We start from the raw sequence: 21,983 nt of genomic DNA, 5'->3' as shown, positions 1-21,983 counted from the left end.
TCACAGCCTAACTTACCTTGCAAGGTTGTTGTGGGGATTAATTGAGGAGGGGGAAACCATGCATGGCACCTTGAGCTCTTTGGAGAAAAAAAGTGGGATGTAAATGCAACAGATAATAATAATAATAATAATAATAATAATAATAATAATAATAATCCCATCCATTTTACTGAATGTGTGCAATCTAATTTGATATTTCTGCAACTGTAAATTTAGAACAAATAAAAAATATACATGAAGTTTTCCCCGAGGCCTAGACCACCATTGCCTCCTGTTGGACCATATATACCCCAGTGAAGTATGATTACAGTGGAGCCGTGAAACAAGGTCTGGTGGTTTTTTTGTTTGGTTTTTTTTTTGCATATTAGGGGAAATGAAGTAATGAAGAAATGAAGTAGAGAAATGCTGAGTGGTTTTCCTAAAGTCACACAGGATGTCTGTGGCAGAGACAAGACCCATGGGTGCAGACCTGTGAAGAGAACTTGAGAAGATGTGAGCTCTAGCTGCCTTGTCTGTTTGTTCCATCTAATAGCCAACCAGCAGAGCAATGAAATGGGGCCACTTCCAGACAATGTGAGGGTTTCTGTACGCTCATGGGATTCCCCAGATATGCAGGAAAATATTACTTAGTTAAAAAGAAATGGAGACAAAATCCCCTTCTGTGGATGCATAAAGTCCTTCCATAGGAACAAAACATTCAGAACAGCAAAGGCTGCGTACACACACACAAGACTGTGTGTACACACACACACAGAGCATTTTATTCTAGAATCAATGGAGTCAGAATACTTGTTATTTCTATGTAGTCCATACACAATCTACACCCACTGCATATTTCTGTTGCCCCTGAAAAGCACATTCTGAAAATAAAAGTTCATTGCAGGTTGATTCAACAGTCTGATGCTTTGAAAACAGATGTAGGTGGTGCCAGCAATGGAGGGTGAATCCACACCTGACCAATGATGTTGTGGGTGAGCATACACCAAGGTGGCAAATGCCACTTCAACAGCACATTTCAAAAGATGCCTGCATCGAGCACTGAAGGCATACAATAATGCAGCGTGTGCACTTCCTAAGCCACCACAAATTTACCACAGACCAAACTTTCATAATACCTCACATCGCCTCAGACACTATACTTTCCCAAGGAGTCAGTTCATACATGTATCTGAGAGTTATCAAGTACTGAGTAAGCAAGCAAATGTGAAAATGTATTTATTCAAAAGATTTTAGATATACAGTGGTACCTCGGGTTAAGAACTTAATTCATTCCAGAGGTCTGTTCTTGACCTGAAACTGTTCTTAACCTGAAGCACCACTTTAGCTAATGGGGCCTCTCGCTGCTGCCACACCGCCGGAGCACGATTTCTGTTCTCAACCTGAAGCAAAGTTCTTAACCCGAGGTACTATTTCTGGGTTAGCAGAGTCTGTAACCTGAAGCGTCTGTAACCTGAAGCGTCTTTAACCTGAGGTACCACTGTATACATTTTAGACTTCCCTACTAGGGCAGCATATAATAAGGATCATAAATCACCGGTATAAAGTCATATATAAACAACTGAGCAGTCAGTGGTGTAAAAATGCACAAGTTTTGCTGTTGGTAATAGCATTTTGGAGGCCGGACTCTGCCATCAAATGGCCAACACAGGTGTTGCCAATTGCTAACCCCTTATTTAGAGGAAGTATTGATGGAATACTTGAAACAATAAAAATAGGGTTATGGGCAATATTTTGGACCAGAATCAACATCTGAACTGAAGAAAATCTAGTGTTTGTTCTTTGACTTAATATACAGTATTGGCCTGAATATAAGTCGCACCCAAATATAAGCCGCACCTTTAAAATTGGAGGGAAGGAGACAACCCCCCCCCCAAAAAAAACTGAATATAAGCCGTTCCATTCCTTGCTGCTCCTGGCTCCATTGTGGGCAGGGGGGAGCCACGCTGCACTGCTGGCAGCCTTTCCCCTTCCTCTCTCTCTCTCCCTTCCTGACCTTGGGGGAGAAGACAGGGGACTATGCGTGGGACGGGCACCGCTTTGCTGCGCTCATTGCGCTGTTTGCCCCACACTCTTGGCTGCATAGTGTAAAGTTGCGAATATAAGCTGCACTTTAACTTTTCACGGTCGGAATTTGCAGGGAAAGTGCGGCTTATATTTGGGTCAATACGGTACATGTAAGTTTATACATAAGAACAAAAAGAACATAAGAAAAGCCCTGGTTAAAATGTATGTGTGAAGTGGCCCTAAAACAAGTCGTCTGGCTTTCCCCACATTGCAAAAATGTGCATCTGTGGCCTCCCCCCACCCACTTCGTATTCATAAGGATCAGATTGTTTTGCCTGATGGCAGTTTTAGCAAAGGCCAACCCAGTTCCTACGCAGTCCTCTTAACAAAAACAACACCGCAAAATAATACTCCGCAGACCTCAGAGGATGTGCTTTTTTGAATAAATTGAATTTACAGCAATATGAGAATTCCAGATTCCTGCCTCACGTTTATATGGTGGTGTGCTTCGTTCTGGAGGAGCCCTCCTGTTGCTCTGGAATTGCTGCATGACTTCATTCCCCACTGAAAAGCAGCCCTCTTTGCGGCTGAACACAGCCGTTGTTTAAATTGGTAAGCAACTCAAGTATTTCAGAGCAGGAAATGAAGAGCGATTATTTCAGAGTGGAGTAACAGGAGGGAATTTAGGTGGGCGAATGCCCTGCCTGCGTTTGGTCTGTGAGCTACATGTTACATCCTCAGAAAGAAGGATAGAGAGTTTTTAGTGGACCAAAGGAATTACAGTTGTCTTTTCCCTGACAGCTGCCATTTTGCATGGCTAGGCCAATGCCACAGTACTCAGCTGACTCAGAGGGGAGGCAACAAATGGGGCTGTTAAATGTGCTGTTTATAATTTTATAGGCTTTATTTTAAGGACTCCCACCCAAGCGTTGATTTGGCACACCAGGAACTGCAAGGCATCACCTGAGAGAAGGATAGGAGGTCAACCCCATTCTGCTTTTCAGCTGCCTCACTCATTCCATTAAGGTTGCAAACACCAGGTCACCTAGAGTCTCTCATGCACTTGCTTCGTTAGCAGTTTGTATTTGCTGTTTTATGGCAAAGGATGAAATGAAATGACCACAAGAACAGTGAATGTTTCATTGACTCCAGCGTCCTCCTCAGCCCTGCTACAGATTTCCATCCCAAACACGCTAATTTAAACTAATCTGCAAGAAGACTGAAATCATAGCAAGTTCGTTCCAACTCCTTCTGCAGGACAATAGACTGGATTTAGTACTTTTAAAAGTGTTTGCAGGTGGCTGGCGCACACAGATTTTCCCCCCTGAGGTTATTTGTCCTGTGCTGGTTTTTTGTTTTTTATAACATGAAAGCAAAGGATTGTAGTTCTGGAGAAATAAGGTTATCCGAGGTAAACCATCTACTTTCATCAGTCAGTGCTGGTGGTGCAAGGACTGGTAATAAAACAAGAGACTCTTCATGTGTTCTGGCTCATCTGTTCGTATTCATGTGTCTGGCCGTTTTGCAGAAGCTGGGATTGACCTCTGGAATGGGAAACGTCCTAGGTATTTGACAGAATTGCTCCTTGATGCAATCATGATGAGAGAGCTTCCTCCAGTTCACTTTGAAAGCATTTGGTGTGTTTTTTTTTAACTTTCTCAAATAACTTTTGAAAAAAGATAAATGCAAGTTTGTGGTCCCCCCTCCCCCCCGAAAATGGAATTAAAGAGGGAAAAGTTTACAAACATTACCTTCGGTTTAAGGGCAAACTAATTTAGAGTTTCAGAGGCATTGCTACAAATAATGAGACAGGCTGAAAAACAATTTATAGGCATCTCTTATCAGCTACCCGTATCCTCACCTTATCTATGCCTCACGCAGTTCAGTTATCTAAAATGTTTGTCTCACATTGCTCAAACACAAAACACAATTCTAAACTGGCTACACCTCAGTTACATGAATTTTGCAAGGCATATGAGGAAAGCATTTGCTGAACTATGGACAAGGACATATTGTTCTACCATCAGCAGCTTATAAACACAACTGCTTCTTCTTAGGAAATATCCTGAAAGTGAGATCAGCATTGATCCATTTATTGTACCTTCTCCTGGGGCCTGTTTTGTGATATTAGAAAAATAAATCACTGTTAAATAAGTTCATGTCTCAACTTACAACAGGCCAGTTATTTTCCTCCCTCCTTGGGGACTTTCCCCACCTTCCCATCATTATTTGTGAATGAATAAGCCTTAGTTATACTGAAATAGAGTAATTTGTTTTAATAGTGTCTGAGCACACACTGAGGTAATATGCGTCTGATGCCTAATCGCATTTCTCAGGAAAGGAATTTGCAGTTTCAGAAGAAGGTTTATTTATCTTTAAAGGGCCATTTCGGTCAGAAATGAGCCTGGACGAACGGCATTGTGAAATTCCATGCTTATTTGGTGTTATTGCAGAGAGGAGGGGGAAGTTTGCTCTATTTACTTAAAAGACCATTGGTGGTGATTCTGGCAGGCAGTTCTGAAAACATTACAGGGGCTAGCAGTAGCAAAAGAAGCTGCAGAAGCTGTGTTTGAAGTGAGGTGGGATGGAGTGGGATCTAATTCCACTTATTTTCAGGCGAACTTAAAGCCACTTTTTAGCAGACGAAGTGCCCGGTGACGCACATGCGACATCCGTACGGACTGCGCTTGTGCAGCATCCTGTACGGAGTGCACATGCGTGGCAGCTAGTACAGTCACCCGTATGGACATTGCATGAGAGTGGCAACCCGTATGGATGTCGTGCGACTCAGCCACTCTACAGCTGGGGGGAGGCAGGGGCCATCTTGTCAACCCCTCCCAGAGTGGCACCCGGGTCAACCCGCCCCCGCCACACACCCCACTTCATATGCCCCTGCATGAAAGAAAACATCCCAGTCAAGCATTGACTAGAAACACACATTCTAGAACAATTATGTTAGTCTGTAGTAGGATAGCTAGCTAGACAGATAGATAAAATCCAAAATTACTGCAGCACTTCATTGAACATGTGGTGAAGGTAACAGGAAGATGCTCCTGCCTCTATTACAGTGTTTCCCAACCACTGTTCTGCGGCACACTAGTGTGCCGCGAGATGTTGCCTGGTGTGCCGCGAGATGTTGCCTGGAGGGAGGCGGGCGAGTCGGGCGGCGAGAGGCGGGGCGGCGGCGGCGAGGAGAGGCTGCCCAGTGCGGGGCTCTCGCTGTCTGCCTGCCTGGCTGCCTGCGAGCTCGGCGGGCAGCGCCTCCGTCCGCAGCGCCCGCCTCGCGGCTCTCATTCCCTGCCCCTGCCAAAGCTCACCCAGCCAAGCCGTGCTCTCCTTCCTGCCTCGCTTTGCTGCCTCCCCCCCCACCCCCAAAGCTTGGAGGTTCCCCGGCAAGGGGGAGGAAAAAAAATGAAACTTACACTTTCGTGCGTCCCTCCCGGCGTGACGCTGCGCGCTGACGTCACGGGGCTGTAATGGTGGTGTGCCTCGAGATTTTTTTCATCAAACAAGTGTGCCTTTGCCCAAAAAAGGTTGGGAAACACTGCTCTATTAGACCCTCTGGCTATAACCCCTAGCAACTGCATGTTTGGTGAAAAGAGCATGAAAAAGGGACTTCATTAATTGTTGTACCCAGGAGCATCCAATTTACATGGGATAAAACAGTACTATGAGAGTAAAATGCTATGCATTCTCATTCATTGTTTAAAACAGTATTAGGGCTGGTGCACCAATTCCAGACTGCCATCATTTCCAGGTGGGATTCAATCACATAATGGTAAATTCAAGCAGAACAATTAAAGCTTATTTGGCGCTTTTGTGAAGCAAATCCATTTCCTCAGAATAATAGAATTCTAGAGTTGGAAGGGACCCTCAGGGTCATCTAAGCCAACCCCCTGCAATTAATATTTTTTTCCAATAAGGAAAGTATCAGGAATAATAATAATAATAATAATAATAATAATAATAATAATAATGCCAGAAGCTAAACCCAAGTTGACCTAAAAATAATCAAAATATATATAAAATAAACCGTTTACATACTCGTTTTTTTAAAAAATGCATTTGCCAACTTTACAAAACAAGCTTTTATTGTTTATGAACAGTTTCCTGCTGAAGATTATATCCTGTGACTTTGTTCCTTTGGGGTTTATTGTATGGATTGTATCACATGCATACATGTTCTATCCAGTGCAGTTGTGGTTGTGGTCAGTGGCTAAAAGAATAAAATGTTGATTCTCCCTCCCTTTTTTTAAAGTTTCAGGAAAATGCACTGGGAATTATGAGATAACACTCAATCTTAAATCTAAATGTTCTTAAAACAAATAATCTGAAAGCAACCTTCTTCTATGTGACGACAGCTTTAAAATGTTCCAACCTTAAGCACTACACAGGATTTGCAGTCCCCTCTGGCACAACCCATCTGTTCCTAGGATCCTACCCCAGATGTGGAATTTAATGGGCAATAATCTAACTGTTTAAATGAAAGGCTGCATAGAGAGTTTCCATCTCTAGGTAACACTGAGCTTCAGGCACCAGAATATTCTTCCTAAGGAGGGGGAGTAGAAGGAAGGAAGACTGGGGTGTTGGGTAGGGGAAGTTAAGGATCTGGACCACCCACCATATTTGGTGAGCATTTAGCTAGCAAATCCATAATAAGTATTTCTGGTCATGTAGCTTTGAGGAAGTCCTTGTGGAAAGGAATGCTTGTTAGGCTAGAGACTGCTAGGTAAAAAACAAAAAAAGCAGGCATATTATATAAAATGCATAAATTAACTTCTTTTCATTTCTCAGGAACACTCTGGCAAAAACAAGATGTCCTGCCAGGGACAATATTGGTTAGTTTGCAGTCAGGTAGCTGTAAATATGCTGGTTATAATCAGAGCTCTCTGGTCTTTGCCTCATATTCAAGGTTTTCTTTCCTCACACAGTTAAGTTAAAAACTGCATCTTAAACAATTTTTTTTTTAACCAAACAAATATAGTTTGGTTTGCAGACTGAGGTTTGCTGTTGGGAGTGGCTTAAAATATCTCTTATGAGTGGCACTGGTTTTTTTTATTTAAAAAAACATCAGGACTCCATAGATGGGAAGTTTTTCTCACACGATACAGTCTTGCTGAAAGCTGAATCTTTGGTCCTAGTATGAAGAGCTCTGACTTGCTGGATAGGACCACTAGATGGCATTGACCACCCTACGATTGCCAGATGAAACAAAGGAACAAGGCTCCTGTGCTTTTACTGGTTATTAAGAAAGTAGCATTTTGGTAGCTGCAGCATCTTGAAAACTGTGTCACTGGAGGAGCAATATCAGCTCCCTTCTACCTAAGCTGTTTCAAGCACAAGAGGCCTAGACTTACATTTCCTGTCAGTTGGTGTAAGATACCTGATTGAGAACAGGGATGTTCACACATTGCATTCAACGAGCATATAATCTGTGAATTACTCATACAGTAATTCACATGTAATGTTCAACAAGTGTAAGGTAAAAGGTAATGGTAAAGGACCTCTGGATGATTAAGTCCAATCAAAGGTGACTATGAGGTGCGGCGCTCATCTTGCTTGCAGGCTGAGGGAGCCAATGTTTGTCCAAGACAGTTTTCCGGGTCATGTGGCCAGCATGACTAAACAACTATTTCCCCACCACAGCGGTACCTACTTATCTACTTGCACTGATAGGCTTGCGAACTGCTAGATTGGCAGAAGCTGGGACAGAGCAATGGGAGCTCACCCCGTTGAGCATATTCGAACCACTGACCTTCCAACTGGCAAGCCCAAGAGGCTCAGTGGTTTAGACCACAGCACCACCCACATCCCTTCAATGAGTGTACAGTCCATGTGCCAGTGTACACAATAGCTGAGCTGTTCACACATGGATAGAGACAGCTTATAATTGTGTTCAGTGCAACATGTGAACAAGGCTACTGCATGTTTGCCTATTACTTTCTGGGCTCCTTTACATATTTTGAGATAGAAGAACCCACATGATGCAACTTTCTTTTTCAACCTGTAGACACAACATTCTTTTTCAACTGCCTGAGGTATCAGAAAGCAAGCTTCCTAAAACCTTTGCAAATGCACCTTGGACCAGACAAAGTTTCCTTTAACATAGTTCCTTACTCTCTTGCCCTCTCCAAAGCAAGGGTCACCACCCTTAAGGCAGGCCTCTCATGCCCACCAGTGCTTTTCAGGAGGACTACAACTCTCTTGTTGGACTAGAAGATGGTCCCTTCCAACTCTATGATTCTAACCCTCTTAAAGGTAAAGGATAAAGGGGCCGCTGACCATTAGGTCCAGTCGTGACCGACTCTGGGGTTGCGGCGCTCATCTTGCTTTATTGGCCAAGGGAGCCGGCGTACAGCTTCCGGGTCATGTGGCCAGCATGACTAAGCTGCTTCTGGTGAACCAGAGCAGCGCACAGAAACGCTGTTTACCTTCCCACCAAAGCAGTACCTATTTATCTACTTGCACTTTGATGTGCTTTCGAACTGCTAGGTTGGCAGGAGCTGGGACAGAGCAACGGGAGCTCACCCCATTGTGGGGTCTAACCCTCTTAATTTCTGCCAATTACCAATTATGACATTTTTGTTACATCTGCCTGTCAGCCCTTGAAATAATTAAGAACCATGGAAAAGTTAATTTTGGGGTAAGAAAGCACTAGAGAACCAGATTGAGAAGTAATGCAGTTTTTCACTTAGCGAACAATAGAAAACTAAACTAAGCATAAGAAGTTACAAAAGCCCTAATAAGAATGGCCATTTGAGCTCTGCCACCTGAGATCCTTTTAAAGCAAGAATGCCTGGGATTGCACCTGGACTCCTGTGCATGCCAAATACTTGCTTTGCCACTGACCTACAGCCAAATTGCCTGAATACAGCAATCCAGGCACCAGGCAACTCCCCCCACCGCCAGGAGTGTTTGCTCTCTGTGGAGCACATGGGAGTCTGCAGGGGTGCAGAAGAGAGGAAGGGAAAGTCTGTCATATCAGCAGATTTCCACCTGGGCAACACTGAGCATCACCCACCGGGCTTTTGGTTTGTCAGGGCATAAAGTTAATAAGCTATGGTGAAATACACTGTGTTTTATTAAGGGGAGTGCTAAGGGCTTCAGATCAACACTTACTGTCAAATTTAAAACTAATATTTGCCATGCATGCATATTTATTATTAAATACCTTTCACAATTTTTGGCAGCTCGTCCTCCTTGTAAACAACTGTAATAGAATATTTTGCTTTTCTATAATTTATTAAATGACTCTGATTTACTGCTTCTTCCCATATGAGGAAAAATCAGTTTTTAAAAGTTTGAAATATTTGTTGCTGGTAGTTTCAGTATACTACAACCAGAAACATAAGACATAATCACATGTAAAAGCAATACTCTCAATTGTAATGAATCACTACCTACAACAGTAATAAACAAAATTTACAAATAGCCATATATATTGGAATACCCAATGATTATTTTGTGGTGCATGCACCCCAGGTCTTTATTTTCTTCTGTGTATGTTAGCTATTGCATTACATTACATTACATTATATTATCTATTATCATCTGACACAAATTTAAGGATGTCGGTGCCATGGTTCATGTGATAGGTGCTGCACAAAAATGGTCAGTTGCCATTTTGAAAAATGGCTCCCACAGACTTATGGCAACCTGCACATGATGTCTAATCTATGAAGCAAAGTCATGCTGAGCAAAGGTCAGTTTCCAGCAATGCAGAGGTCAAAGTGCAAAAGGGAATTAAGTAAGTGTGTAGCACCCTGGACAGATCCAAGTGGCGCCTAGGGTCTTAAGCAACAAGGCAGGCTTGAGTGAGTGCTGAAAACTAGCAAATCTAGCAGCTTACTTTGAGCAGCTAGCTACATGCCTATTACCGTAAGTGGAGTCTGATAAAGAAGCCCAGCCTGTTTTAAGAGCTGTGGACTCCCACAGTACAAGGGAGGCTATAGTTCTACTAAACTTCAGTCATTAGTGTCTGAAGTCAGTGATGCTGGCACTATAGACTCCTATGGTGCTTGCATTTCCTAGGAAGAAGGGGCTTCAATGATTGTGGTTTAGAGCGCACATTCTCCTCCAAGTCCAAGATGTCCTATGAATATATGGGCTCTTCCCCTGAAGATGAAGATTCAAAGCCCTGGCTTATGACACCAGGACAGTAAGAAATAGAGACTAAAGATACATTGCAACATTTTGCTCCAGTCCTCACTGATCTGTGTGCTAGTAATCCTTTTTCCTAGGCATATGTTGACCATATATGTGGAGATTCAAATGTAAGTACAAATATCTCCATAGAACATAGAAATTTATTTATGTGTGTTCATCTGACACACATTCTCATGCCTAGAAATACTATATCCCTGCCCAGATAGTAATATTGAGCAAGCTGGCAACAAATCACATTCATGTTTCTTCCAGCAGCTGCTTAAGGAAATGGAGGCTCCGCAGTGAGGCCCAGCCCATGTTTCTGTAACCTAATAAACTGGTTTGACTATGAAGAAGGGTGGCAGGAAAACAGATGTAAGAGGTTTTCACAGGACTAACCAGGAAAGAACTGGTGCTAATAATTTTCTTGGGCTTGAAAGGGAAACCAGAGGACTCCTTTTTTATAACTAGCACACTGCATGCTGAATTTCAGAAGGCCTTCCAGTAATGAGATCAGGCAGTTGCCAGACAGGCACTCCTACCCTGGTAGCTGGGGATTAATGGCACTTCTATATTAAGTGTTGGTAACCATAAGTTTGATGTAGAATGAAGTATTTATTATGTTATTGCAAGGGCTACATACTAAGAAACTGTGAGTTCCCATAAACATTTTTTCATTGATATGAGCAAGATGAACATTTCTTGAAAGGGAATTTGTTGTGTTTTTTTTGTTTTTTTTTTCTTTCATGAGTTGAGTTTTGCCCTAACAGGTCTGGAAACTGAGGGCCTCTATTTTATGCAGACAACAAATAGAAATACTTTACATTTTATCAGGCCAGCTTTTTTTTTTTTTTTTTTTGCCTAGGGTAAAACTCAGTGGAGCTTGAAAATTAAACATTTTGGCCCAGCTTGCACATTACCCTAAACCAGGGGTCTGCAACCTTTAAGACAAAAAGAGCCACTTGGACCCGTTTCCGAAGAAAAAAACACCTGGGAGCCGCAAAACCATTGCAACATTTAAAGCATGCATGCCGCTGCCCTCCGATCTGACAGCGGGCGGGAAGGTGACGTCGGGACGGTGTGTGACTAACGCACGCACTGCCCCCATGTGACGTCACAGCCAGTACAGCACCCGCCACAGTGGGGAGTGTCGGGGCGCACAATGTGCCTCCTCCCCTCGCTAGCATCCGTCCCGGAGCCGCAGCAAAGGTGTAAAAGAGCCACATGCGGCTCCGGAGCCGCGGGTTGCAGACCCCTGCCCTAAACCATGTTGCACAAATTGAAACAAAGCCAAAGTATTTTCCTGGGTTGTTGTGCCATATGAAACACCCAATTTGTCCACTCAACAAACACTGGAAAAATTATTGTGTCCCTTATAATTTGCTAAAAGGCTCATGTCCTAGGGCAGGAATAGCTAAAGTGGTTCTCTAGATGTTGTTGAACTCCATTAGCCCCAGCCAACACATCAAATAGTCAGGGATGATGGGAGGCATAGCCCAAAAATGTCTGGAGGGCACCATGTTGGCTAGCCGTGTTCTGGAGTTACATGAACTCTTTAAAAAGCCAGTGTGGATTCTTGATTATGATGATGATGATGATAACTTGATCTATTCACAGCTAGGCTAGAGCTCTCCAGTACTGACTGTCCTTTTCTCTCTCTTTCAGACACAGGCACCTTGCTGACACCACTGCCAGCAAGGGGTGGGGAAAACATCTGCCCTTCTCTTCTTTCCTTCCAGAAGGGTCTTCCCTATTTCCCTAGGTTACATTACAAAGCAGATACTTAACTGACCTGGCTAAGCTATTTACATACAAAGAAACTAGTTTGACAATTTTAGCAGTCTATCTCTGTGTGGAAGCCAGTATTACAGCCGGGATTGGGGAGGGGGACCCCAAAAACCATTTAGTTTAACCTCAAGCTCATTGAGATATTTTGTCTTTCTTTGCCCTTTGTAAATAAGAGCATATAAGATGGTAAAGAGAGCCCTACTGGATCAGATGAAAGTGCCATCTATTCCAGCATCATGTCCTCACAGTGGTCAATAAGATGCCTGTGGGAGGCCTACAAGCAGGTCATGAGTCCTCTCCCAATAGAGATTCCTAGTTACAAGGTAGGGAAATAAATACAGTGGTACCTCAGGTTACATACGCTTCAGGTTACATATGCTTCAGGTTACAGACTTCGCTAACCCAGAAATAGTGCTTCAGGTTAAGAACTTTGCTTCAGGATGAGAACAGAAATCGTGCTCCGGTAGCACGGCGGCAGCAGGAGGCCCCATTAGCTAAAATGGTGCTTCAGGTTAAGAACAGTTTCAGGTTAAGAATGGACCTCTGGAATGAATTAAGTACTTAACCCGAGGTACCACTGTAAATGAGACTTACTGAAATTGCTGCCGGTGGGGGGGCAGGGGACAGAAGAAATTTGGACAGAATATTAGTAGTCCTACCTCTTCTGAAATCTAACCTTAAAATTCTGGCAGCCATTTTGAAATCTGTGGTGCTTTTGACAAACTTGTTTGTAAGTCACACTTACATGAACAAATAGCATGTACTTTTGCCACATCAGCATTTCTGCAGCATTTTCATGCCAAAACAACTTGGTTCTCATTTCATTTCATATTTTTTTTACACAAAACCATCTGTATTTTCATATTTTAATCCATTCTTGCCAAGTCAACTTCATTCTTGTGGTCAAAACATACAGGCATGAGAGCCAAACCATCCATAGTCCCATGACATTTCAATTTTTATCTTGCCAGCCCATCTCCATTCTTGTGGGCCAAACATGCACATGTAAGAATGGTTTCAGTGCGGCTATAAGAGAAAAACATATGAACAAACATAAAAATAATTTATATCTGATACTCTTCTTGGAATATTACATCGAACTAGATGTCAGACTAAAAGAGTCCTAACTCACAGCTAGTGTTTAAAATAAAGGAACTCAGGTGGGTTTCTCTGTTGTGCAGCTCATAGCATGTTTATAATTACAAGCCACAGAGAAAACTCCATAGCCTTTTGAGGTCGAAATCACCAGTGGCCTAAACTGGTTTGCTGGGGGAAATGTTTTAAAAGAAAAAAATATATTATGGCTGAAATTCTTGCATGTGATTCTTAAGCGGCAGAACACTACAGAATGGAAAGGGTTGGTAGCTGCAGTTATGAAAGCTGGATGAGTCACAGTTGAGTTATTTTTTCATAAGCGTTCTCTACACAAATATAATTTTGTTTATATTCTCCTGGAGGGTTCGTAGAAGAAGAAGGTCTCATTGAGATGAATGATCTAAAATGCCTACTGGCCTGCTTGGAATGTGCTAAAATGATACCAAATATCAGGGAGATTAGATGGTGCCAAATAAACGATACGAAATAGCAGAGAGGTTCATTCCTTACATGCCATTTCTACCTCCTCCATGCTATAAAGCTATATTCCAGGTGGCGCAGAATTAACTGACAGGAAGAGTCCAGGGGCATGAGGTAATTTCACATTAAGAGGACTAGGGACCTAATAATTTCATTACTGTAGTTGGTACTATAGACTCTAGGCAATATACAATAATTCTATCCACTCACTATCTATATCATGATAGAAACAAGCACTGCTTTGACAAGGGTTTAGTACAGGAGTGGTTGACCTGTGACCCATCAGATACTGTTGGATTGCAACCTCCATCAGCCCCAGCCAATGAGAATGATGGGAACTTTAGCCCAATGATACCTGGAGGACCACAGCTTGGTCACCCCTGGTTTAGAATGAGCTCATCCTCCCAAGAAGAACTTCTGCAGCCTCCTAAAGTAGACCAGCCTCCAACAGTGATAGCAGGTGGTAAGAGGGATGTCAGCAGGTCAGAAAGCAATTTTGAAGTTTTAAGTTTGTAATGATTGCATTTAATAGATATGTTGATCACAAGTAATTCACCAAGTGCATGTTTCATCTATAATAATCACTATAATATCAGCAATTCTGAGAGATTTTATAAGCTTGTAGTTGGCGATTCCCAACATATTCAGTAAATGTGGGTGCAAGCCTGGATTTTACACATCCTTATATACAGTACTTGCATAAGGAATTGGGATCTGAAATTCTTTTAATCTTCTTTATGGGCATAAAGAGCTTGCTAATAAAATTCTGATTCAGGGAGAATGACAATATTTCTTGTAAATTGTGAATAATTAGACACTGGGTTTGCTTAAGATCCAGCTGTTCAAGCCATCTGGCAAACCAGTTTGAGAGAAACCATCCAAGTGTACAAATGGAACTCAAATTAGCTATCATGGAAGTTACAGCATAAGGGTGGAGTGCTCTTGCCACGTAATACATCACAGAGGCAGAATGGCTGTTAATTAAATCGGAATAATGCACAAATTTAAAAAGTGGGGAAAAGAAGAACAGAAACAGAACTAAATAGTTCTACAGATGTTTTGTGATGGAAACAGCAGGTTTTTTGATTGAGGAAGTACCTATTTCCACTCCTAAAATGTACGATCACAACAAATGCACTCCCCCATCCCAAACTAGCACTGTACTGGAAGAATAGCTATATACTGAATTATATGTTGTGTAATTTCATCTTATTGTGTCATTAATCTGCCTGTTCTGGAAGAACACATTTTGTAATATGGAATTGGAAGCACATGTTTCTGAACTATCCTCCCCTATCCTGCATATACCAATTGACTAACTGTTGCCTGATGAGGCTTAAGACTCTCTAGGTGCTCTGAATATGTTCCTGTCAGATGTGGGGACATACAAAATGAGGATTTCCAAATTCCCTAATATAGCTAGAATATCTGATAACCAAAATAGTATGCAGGCAATATATTTCCTTTGCAAATCCATTTGTATTTCAGATAGAAAACTGTCTCCCAAAATGAAATTGTTTATTAGACTTTTCAAAATACTGCCTCCAGAGGCATGGAGAAGGATATTCAGCCTAGCCTCTGCTACCATGTAATGGACCACGTGTCCCTAAAAGATTGCACATCCACTTTTTCTGGAAGGACAGTGGAGTAACCACCTAAGAAGTGCCCCCACAAAAAAGATGAGAAAGGATTTGCAAAATTTGCAAAAGCTATTGATATGCATGCATACAAATTTATTTATTTTTTAAATGATATTTATTGGGGAAAAATTTAAAATTACAAAGAAAAAAGACAAAACAGAAAAATAAAAAGAAAAAATAAAACCATCATTTTCAAATTCTCCACTTTCATTACATTCTTTCTATGACCTCCTCCTCCTCCTCCCTTTTCTTGTATCTTGATTAATAGTTGTCACAGCAAATCCTTTCCATAATTCATAGTATTCTGTCATTACATTACCTTACTCTATTTTCATCTTATCTTATAAAAAACCTTAAAGCTTAAGACTTAAATCTTATTTTTACCAACTTCTCATAACCATTACCTTTTTACCTAATTCTTTAAACAGTTTTACAAGAGCCAAGTAATTTCATTTCAACATTTTTCTAACATTCATCAATTTTATAAAACATTCCTAATGATAGAAAAAAGAAATAAGAACAATCCAATCTTCTTCCAGCGTCCCTTCCTCCTGGTCCCGGGTTTGTCAGTCCTTTTTATCCCATTAGTCTGGCACATTAACCTGGTGATCTTATATCCGAGGCCGTCAAGTCTCTTCCATGTCCCTTCCACAGCTCTTCTTCATATTTTCCTTTCACTCGTGGGAACTCCAGCTTGGTAGTGTTTTTGACCCTTTTCAACAAATCAGCCCCTTTCCCATAGTCCAGACTAGACTCCATGTGGTATTTTAAGACATGTTTCAAATTCCCTCCAAAATTAGGAGCCCCCACAGCTCCAAACATCTGACAGCCCATTGCCAGACTCGGAAAGTCCAAACATCTCTGCATAGGGGGGTCAGTCCAACCCCCCATTTCCAAATCAATCCAAACTTTATCTTTCCAAATCTGGTTTTTTCCAAGTTCATTTGTCAAATCCAAAGGCTCGTTTTCCTGCAGGGCCAAAAGTTCCTCCCTTTCTGGCGCCCAAAATTCAGCAACATCCTCTTCTCTCAACTGTTCTGTCATGGCACACTCCTGTTTAAGTTCCTGGGTGGGCTCCATATAGTTTCCCACTACCTGTTCAAATGTTCTGGCCGCATTAGTCATCAAATCCGTCTTCTGACTTAACTGATCCAATAGGGCATTTATTTTACAGAAAGCACCCAACAGCGCTTCTGAAAACATTGTCCTGCAAGGTCACAAGTCCTTTCCCACGGTTGTAATCTGTGGTAGCTGCAAGCTCCCTAGAATTAGTTACAGTTTCACAGTCCCCCTCTAGGGGGAAAACTTCTGGTTGTTCTTTCTTTTAAGGACAATAGCAACAAAGTTTCTTTTTTTAAGATATTTTGTCAATATTTGTTCCTTTAAAATGCGAAAGGAAACAGTGGAATCACGATTTTACTCTTCTTTTAACTGTCTGTCAAAAACATTTGTCTCTGGTCAATGAGCTTCAAACGTCAATTCTGACACCCCGCTCCAGGATCAGGACGGTGGAAAGTTACTTTACTTTAAACTCACTTCTGCAGGTTTAAACAGTCCAAAAAAGATCCCCCTTCTTCTCCTGCTACCGAAGGGGGGTTCAACGATTTTAAATGGTGAAAACCAATCCTTTGAAAGTGATTTTCTAAGCTCCAGTTTACATTGTCTTTGCTTTCTTCTGACTACAAGGAAACAGAAGGCTGACTTCCTGTTTAGACCTTCCCGTTTCAGTACCAAATTAAGGTAAATTTTTAAGTCCAATTCCTTTCTAATCGCCAGTTCTTATTTGAAGTCCAATTGTTCAACATTTAAGTACTCACGGGTGATTATTTTAGATGCCAAATTGTCCCAGGAAAAAGGCAGCGCTCTCTGGCAATGGCTATGTGGCTTCGCTCCACGGAAAAAGCAATTGACTCACAGCACCGCGCCACTTTCCCCTCTTTGCTTCGGAGCCCGTTGGTGGGTTCCTTTGCGGGTTGGGGGGCGCTAAAGGTGCCCGCCGAGTCCCACGGTCACAGGCTTCATCCGCCTGTGATTTCTAAAAGGGTCCCCGCTTTGCCGCAGCAGAAAAGACCCATTTCGCACGGAGCTGGTCCCTCCGGTTCAGAGGGAGTCCGCCATTGCCGATGGCGCCACCCCGGAAGTCCTTCCATGCATACAAATTTAGATCTGTTGTAACATACAGTTCCTTACTCACACTGGCATACATGAAAGGATTAACTCAGGTTAGCAGTGGGTGTGGCTTAGCAGGCTCTCAGCAGGCTCTGCTCCCTCTTTTTCCCCTCTTTGTGCTTCCTGGGAAAAGTGAAGAAGGTCCAATGACTCCCTGCAAGTGAAATGAATCACTCCAAAAGGGAGATTTTACAGCTTGCATCTTTGTTAACCCAAAGACTGCATAATCATTTATGTTAGGAAACAAAGTTAGTTTCTTTTTAAGTCATTTGGAACTTTTTTCATCTCCATTTTACTGCCAACAGATGGAGACTTGCTTGCTGGAAACACTGTGAGTAAAGACTTCACTTATTTGGAAAGCTAAGTATCTGTGATTTATTCTAGCCTAAGTATTTTCATGGTGAACGTTTGTTTAAAGGTGGATGAGGGCAGATGATTAACTCTAATGAAGTGTTAATATGATTGGAGTAATCATCATTGTGCTTAACTTTGCTATAAGAGAGTATGAGATTTCTCTTCCAATAATAATTGTAATAATAGTAATAGTAGTAGTGGTAATTTTATATACCCCACCCATCTGGCTGGGTTTCGCCAGCCACTCTGGGCTCTCTATCTAACACAGTCTTACCAGACTATTTATTTATGTACTATGCTTAGTATACTAAACTCAAAAAAGCCAACATGAAATAAACTTAACTGTAAACCAAGGGTTCTTTAATCATTAATAGACTTTATTCAGTCACTGCACTGTCCTAGCCTACATACCTGCTTAGATTGTTATACATTCATAATATACAGTTGGACGATATGCTCTGGTAGTAGCTGAGAATGAGGAACAAACCATCAGCTGGTGGAGATAATTGGGTAGTAAGTGCTGTTTAAGACTCTACGGTCTAGAAGATGAAAAGGTGAGGAACTGCTTCTCCGTAGGGTGTAGATTGGCTCATTATGTGTCACATAGAGCTGTTCCACTCTGCAGACACTTTCTGTGGGCACCTTATCTCTGCTTGGGGAACACTTTGGTCTAGACTGCCTACGTTCATCTGAGGGACAGGGCGGGTGAGTGGGTTGTCTTTTGGAAACGTTTTTTACTTGGTAGCCTGGTAAACTCCTTTCCATGTGGTTGTGTATAATAATTGGGTCAGAGGTATGTGTGGGTTTTATGGCGAGGGAGACTGTTCAAGTCTTATATCTTCTGAGAAACATCAATTGCTTCTGTGTTGTAACTCACTTGATCTTCCTTTGAAATCATATCCTGAGCTGTTTCTTGCCATGGTACACAAAGTCACCTCAGAGGTGCTAGAATGCATGACTAGCGTCTGCTGCAATTAAGATATACTATTGCTTAGGGAAGAGGATAAAAAAACTGAACTCACTGAGCTCTGACAGAATCTAACCTTTGTCAAATTTCTGTGGCATGATGTAATTGAACTGGACAGAGTCCTAGTGACTACAGTTCTTGTCTCTGACTAGTAAAGTCAGAAGGCACTAGTACACAGGTTTGTGTTGAGCTTATAAAAGTTTGCTGTCAGGACCAAGGTAAGGGAGGTGCACCATGAAATAAGCAACATGGAAAAAGTCTTATAATTAATGACAGTCAATTAATTTGACAGGCTGTTGAGTTCTCCAATCTTGTGGAATTAGAAAACAAAGTTTGCCTCCCTAGCCAGAAATAACCTCAAACACAGCATTAGTTGCCTTGTCTTGGGGGCAAAACCAAACCCTGGCTAGCAACCAGTGGGGCTTTTGGGAGTAGCAAGGACAGGGCTGCATCCGCAACCCTGCCATACATGATGGCCAGGGCAGAAGGTTTTTTTGGGAGAGGAGGATTGCTGCACGAGCCTGGAGCTGGTCAGCTATTGGATCCAATACAATCACACAATTGCAGTGGGACTGACTTGGGAACTAAGGGGTCCTGGACCAGGCCAGCAGTGGGGCAATTTGGTGAGTGGCCTCCCAAAGCCTCAATTTTGACCGTTGTGAAACATGATAGGCTGTTAATTTTTGCTTTTTGGATTTTGCACATTTTTCTTTTAAATATGCCCATATCCAAGACAGAAAAATTAGTGCAATGTGGGGAAGGAATGACTGAGGAAAGATACAAAACACACACCAACTGAGTACACTCTGTCAAATTCTGTTAGGCATGGGTAAGCCTGTAAATCTCTTAAGTTTCTCATTCTTCCAACTTTAATTTCACTTCTCTGCATCCAGCAGGCTGTTCTCATGTTCAAATACATTTGCGATCTTGTTATTAAATTTTTTTTAAGTCCTCATGAAAATGCATCAGCATTTTAGTATAAATTTCTCCTAATACACATTTTGCAAAGCAGTTTTCCTAAATATACCGTATTTTTCGCCCTATAAGACGCACTTTTCCCCCTCCAAAAATGAAGGGGGAATGTGGGTGCGTCTTATGGGGCGAATGCAGGCTTTCACTGAAGCCTGGAGAGCGAGAGGGGTTGGTGCGCACCGACCCCTCTCGCTCTCCAGGCTTCAGGAGGGCCCCAGCGCCAGCCCCACAAGGTCGGGGGACAGAGGGAGGCGGAACGCCGCCATCCCGCTGTCTCCCGAAGTGGTTTGGAGGCTGACGGCGGGGAGAAGAGCGCTTCTCCCCGCTGCCTGCCCCACCACTCCGGGGACAGCAGGGAAACGCAGCGCGTCTCCCTGCTGTCCCCGGACCTGATCTCCAGGCAGGCGACGGGGAGAAGAGCGCTTCTCCCCGCTGCCTGCCCCACCACTCCGGGGACAGCAGGGAGACGCGCTGCGTCTTCTTGCTGTCCCCGGACCTGATCGCAAGGTGGGCGGGGGGGAGAAGAGCGCTTCTCCCCGCTGCCTGCCCCACCACTCCGGGGACAGCAGGGAGACGCGCTGCGTCTCCTTGCTGTCCCCGGACCTGATCGCAAGGCAGGCGGCGGGGAGAAGAGCGCTTCTCCCCGCTGCCTGCCCCACAAGCACCTGGGGGGAAAATAATTTTTTCCCCTTTATTTCCCCCCAAAAAACTTGATGCGTCCTATGGGCCGGTGCGTCCTATGGGGCGAAAAATACGGTAATGCATTTTATGGTTTCATCACTAATATATGCATGTATAGGTATAGGTATTTTTGTACACATTACTTGTCTGGAGAAATGCATTACAAAATTCAGAGAAGTGAGAATTTCAAAGGATGGCTTTCTGTCAGTTCGCATATTGCCTTGAATTAGGTAGATTTGCCTTTAAATGTAAACAAAATCAAATCACTCCACCTGTTGATGTGGATGGCAAGTGGTGGAATAGAGCTGGACATTGTTTTCTGAAGGAGGAGGAACGGCGTGTGTAGACACTCATATGGCAGTTGTGCAAACAAAAAAACTAAATCTGAATTTGTTATTAATGAGATAACACATGTACCTGGAAGCATTCCTGACCAGTGTGGATGAGGGCAATAGCATCACTGACAAGAACTAGGCCATAATTGTGCAAGTGTGTGTGTGTGTGTGTGTGTGTGTGTGTGTGTGTGTGTGTGTATCAGTTAAACAAATTTAAATATCTCACACAACCTGTATTTTATGTTCTGGCTGTTCACCCCCTTGGTTCCCTTCATTGAATTTCTGAATTTAGGCCTAATGAATGCTGTGGTGCTTTTCAGCTGTACCTCAAGGAAGCTGCAATCCTGCCTCCATAAATACATTAGCTTCTTGCAATAAGTTCCTACAACTTTTGCCAAAGTCGACTGGAAAGGATTCTCCCTCCTCCCTCTGTAGTAGCTCAGTCTTCCAAAACAATTGCCCTGAAATGCCTGTAAGACACAAGAGACTATACAGTAGTGTAATTCCTAGTCTGTGAAGTCAGCTTGTAACCATGGCAGCAGTCGCTGCCAAAGCTGTACATTACAAAAGGACCCAGGCGGATGAAACGTAGGCCCAAGTTAATGAAAATTAATTTTGAAGTGCACTAGATATATGAAAATGGAGAAGAGGGTGATTGATAAAATATTTCGTATTTTCTCTTCCTCCCTGGCAGCCAATTGCCGCAGGGGCCACAGAGCTGAAAACAGGATGGGGTACTTTTCTTATTTGGGTGCTGCTGTGTGGGAAGGAGTCGTCCTTCTGAAGAATACATCAACAAGGCAGCACCTATTCACTGCCAGCTAATTCTGGCACAGCTGAGCAAAGTTATCTTTTAGAGGGGGTGGAAATTGTTCCAGCTTGATGTGCTCATATCATTAGACCAGCTTCTTGGTGGGGGATGAGAATAAGACAGCATTATTTGTGTTAGTGATCCAGGGCCAAGATCTGACAGCATTCACCTTTTAGAGCAAGGGAGAAAATGACCATCTACCTGTAAGTGTTTGAAGCTTGGAAGCACCTCAAGTTCTTCAGTTTTAAAAAAGTAAACATAGAGCTAGATTGAAATACCTGGAATCCAAACACCCAAAAACCTGGTTTTTATCCCAGAGGATATGGAGGCTGAACACTGACCCACTGGCTAGTTGTACAAAGATTGAAGTGAAGGATTGGGTGGCATAATATTTAACCTATCCCAGACCTTTAAAAAAATATGATAACATTATTTTTGAAATCTAAGATATAATGTAATTGACTACAATGCCCACATATGTAATATTATTTGTATGTTGTCTGCAAAATGTAAGAGGAAACCCGGATGTATGGCAATGCGAT

The sequence above is a fragment of the Podarcis bocagei genome (assembly GCF_964188305.1).
Source record: "Podarcis bocagei genome assembly, chromosome: 6".
Classification (NCBI taxonomy): domain Eukaryota; kingdom Metazoa; phylum Chordata; class Lepidosauria; order Squamata; family Lacertidae; genus Podarcis; species Podarcis bocagei.
The sequence above is the reverse complement of the archived record's forward strand: the minus strand, read 5'-3'. Positions refer to the sequence as shown.